A 4,183-nucleotide genomic window follows, 5' to 3' on the forward strand; every position below is an offset into this window, starting at 1 on the left:
GGTGGGGGTCAGGGACTGGATTCCCGGAGGAACCAGCTAGCTCCGAGTCAGCCCCCGATTGAGGCGGCCAGCGCTTTCTCACACCAGCCCGCCAAGGGTGGGGTTTGGCCCGCGAGGGGTGCTGGAGGTGGCCAGGCCGGAGAAATTCCTTCCATTTACCCGTTGGCTTCAGGGAACGGGTTCCAGGAGTTCAGTCCGAGAGCTTGGCTGCCAGGACGCCGAGCCGGGAGGGACCCGAGTTCCCCACTGCAACCCATTGTGGGCCACAACAGAGGAACAGCCTGGTGAGGGTCTCGTGGAGTCAGGAGCGGACCTGGGATTAGAAATGCTGCAGAAGTGGCATTTACGGTGGTTTCCAAGGAAGTATAAATTTGGGTTGGGGGGTGTGCTGGGAAAAGGAAGGCTGGGAAGGAAGAGGTAGGTGGGTTCACAACATTTATGCCCAAAGGGTGCTGGTGGAGTAGGGGGTTGATAAGAGCCTGGTGGGAGGTTTCAGTGGTGGCTTCATACATGGTCCTAGACCCTCTTGCTCCAAGTGACTTGGATGAAGACTTGAAAGGGAAGCGAGCCAACTCTTTGTATTGACCGAGAGCTGAGTGGAACAATGACAAGTGTATAGTACAATAAAGCCAAGATTCCAAGCGATGGCAGACAGGGTTAGAGACAGGCCCCAGTTCTCAGATACAAGTGGGGATGGATCAAGCCCAACAGGATGAATGTGACTGATTGTTAATTTTGAGGCCTGTGCTGGAGTTTAGAAAATTAGCTGAGAAGTTTAGCCTAGCAACCCAGGCCCCAGAGCTTCCCACTTGCTCTCTGGTGTTGGCTATCAAACTGCTCTGTGCCCACCAAACAGGTCCAAGGAGGGAAGGGGGATGCCCAGATTCTAATTCTGGCTTTGTCACTTAACCAGCTGTGTGACCTTGGGCAGGTTGCTTAACATTTCTGTGCCTTAGTTTCTTCCTTGTTAAAATGTTTATAATGATAATCGCTTCCTCATAGTGTTGTGAGGTTAAAAGAGTACATGGGTGTAAAGTGCTTAGTGATGTGTTTAGCACATCAAAAAAAGTGAAAGTGAAAGCAACTAATGCTCAGTGCCTCCGACTCTTTGCAATCCCATGGAAGCCCACCAGACTTCTTTGTCCATGGAATTCTCAAAGCAAGAATACTGGAGTGAGTTGCCATTCCCTTCTCCAGGGGATCTTCCTGATCCTGGGATTAACCGGGGTCTCCTGCATTGCAGGCAGATTCTTTACTGTCTGAGCCACCAGGGAAGTTTCTTGGTGTTCAACAAATATGAGCTGCTGTTGTTATTGTTGATAAGTATAATATACCCACTTCTGGGTGGGGACATTAGCCAATGCAGAGTTTATGCTATCAGGAAGCCACCAGGGCTGCAAAGGATCTGTCATTCATGTCCTGTTGCAAGGAGTTTAGATAAGAAAAGTCTCAAATATGCCATAGGAGGGAGGAGGAGTTATCAGATGGGCATAGCTATGCAGGACTGGGATCCAGGACTGGGGGTTGGACTTAATTGTGACTCAACATAAGGAAAAACCCTCAGACTTTGAGTATGCCCCCAGATAGAAGGGACACCTCCTTAACTGCAGTGTCAACCTTCCTCCCAGCCCAGTTCTGTTGCAGGCATGTATTGAGTCCCCCTCTCCCACATTCCACCAGTACTTACTGAGCACCTGTTAGTCCTATGGAGATGATAAAAACAGATTAACGCTGCAGCGTGGGAGTGGAGGTGAAATGGGTTCGCCAACCTGATTGATGAGAAGGAACTGGCCATACAGACATCATAGGCAGTGACTTTCCTGGCAGAGGAAACAGCCAGTTCAGAGGCTCTGAGTGGGGAAAGAGCCCATGAGGCTGGAGCACAGGGAGGAGGGGGAGCTGGAACTGGGGACTGAAGTCTGGGCTGATGGTCGCATTTCTCTTGGGACGGAGTCACTTTTTCCTCTTCTAAGCCCACTCAGCCCCCAGTTTGTCCTCTGCACTGTGCTGATTGTGACTGACCTTGATTCATTCCCCCACTGTAACCTCCTGGGGCCCACAGATCTCAGTTTGCTCCTTGGATCTCCCAGTGTTCGTGGTTCACTATCTCGTTCACAGTAGGCCCTCAGTAAATGCTTGTGGAGGGACTGCGAATGTGGGACTGGAGATGAGATCAGATACCTGCTCTAAGATGTTTTGAATCACTTTCTGGGGCACCAACTGGATCCCTGACTCTGGCCCCTGTTCTCAGATACAAGTGGGGAAGACCCTGGCACTCAGGTTGGGCCTGACTGTGATAGAAGGTGTTTGGCCTCCTTTACTCCTCAGCAGTGGGCTGGAAGGGAGAAAAGGGAAAGTTGGTGGGAGCCAGGGGGCTAGGGCCTGACCGCAGACTGTTTCTGGTGCGTGGGAAGATGACAGTGTCACTCTGGGAGGCAGGTGTAGGCTTCCTACACCTGGCTGGGCCAGGTTTGCAGCCTGCTTTTGCCTTCTCTTTTGCTTTTGCCCTTATGATTATACAGTGGAAGTGAGAAATAGACTCAAGGGATTAGATCTGATAGACAGAGTGCCTGATGAACTATGGACGGAGGTTCGTGACATTGTACAGGAGACAGGGATCAAGACCATCCCCAAGAAAAAGAAATGCAAAAAAGCAAAATGGCTGTCTGAGGAGGCCTTACAAATAGCTGTGAAAAGAAGAGAAGCTAAAAGCAAAGGAGAAAAGGAAAGATATACCCATTTGAATGCAGAATTCCAAGGAGAGATAAGAAAGCCTTCCTCAGTGATCAGTGCAAAGAAATAGAGGAAAACAATAGAATGGGAAAGACTAGAGATCTCTTCAAGAAAATTAGAGATACCAAGGGAACATTTCATGCAAAGATGGGCTCAATAAAGGACAGATATGGTATGGACCTAACAGAAGCAGAAGATATTAAGAAGAGGTGGCAAGAATACACAGAAGAACTATACAAAAAAATCTTCATGACCCAGATAATCACGATGGTGTGATCACTCACCTAGAGCCAGACATCCTGGAATGCGAAGTCAAGTGGGTCTTAGGAAGCATCACTACGAACAAAGCTAGTGGAGGTGATGGAATTCCAGTTGAGTTATTTCAAATCCTAAAAGATGATGCTGTGAAAGTGTTGTACCCAATATGCCAGCAAATTTGGAAAACTCCGCAGTGGCCACAAGACTGGAAAAGGTCAGTTTTCATGCCAGTCCCAAAGAAAGGCAATGCCAAAGAATGTTCACACTACCACACAATTGCACTCATCTCACACTCTAGCAAAGAAATGCTCAAAATTCTTCAAGCCAGGCTTCAATAGTACACGAACCATGAACTTCCAGATGTTCAAGCTGGTTTTAGAAAAGGTGGAGGAACCAGAGATCAAATTGCCAACATCTGTTGGATCGTCTAAAAAGCAAGAAAGTTTCAGAAAAACATTTATTTCTGCTTTATTGACTGTGCCAAAACCTTTGACTGTGTGGATCACAATAAACTGTGGAAAATTCTGAAAGAGATGGGAATATCAGACCACTTGACCTGCCTCTTGAGAAATCTGTATGCAGGTCAGGAAGCAACAGTTAGAACTGGACATGAAACAACAGATTGGTTCCAAATAGGAAAAGGAGTACGTCAGGGTTGTATATTGTCACCCTGCTTATTTAACTTATATGCAGACAGAGTACATCGTGAGAAACGCTGGGCTGGATGAAGCACAAGCTGGAATCAAGATTGCTGGGAGAAATATCAATAACCTCACATATGCAGATGACACCACCCTTATGGCAGAAAGTGAAGAGGAACTAAAGAGCCTCTTGATGAAAGTGAAAGTGGAGAGTGAAAAAGTTGGCTTAAAGCTTAACATTCAGAAGACTAAGATCATGGCATCTGGTCCCATCACTTCATGGCAAATAGATGGGGAAACAGTAGAAATAGTGACAGACTATTTTTTGGGCTCCAAAATCACTGAAGGTGGTGATTGCAGCCATGAAATTAAAAGACGCTTATTCCCTGGAAGAAAAATTATGACCAACCTAGATAGCATATTAAAAAGCAGAGACATTACTTTGCCAACAAAGGTCCCTCTAGTCAAGGCTATGGTTTTTCCAGTAGTCATGTATGGATATGAGAGTTGGACTATAAAGAAAGCTGAGCACTGAAGAATTGATGCTTTTG

The sequence above is a fragment of the Bison bison genome, unplaced genomic scaffold (genome assembly GCF_000754665.1).
Source record: "Bison bison bison isolate TAMUID 2011002044 unplaced genomic scaffold, Bison_UMD1.0 scf7180017864383, whole genome shotgun sequence".
NCBI classification, from domain to species: domain Eukaryota; kingdom Metazoa; phylum Chordata; class Mammalia; order Artiodactyla; family Bovidae; genus Bison; species Bison bison.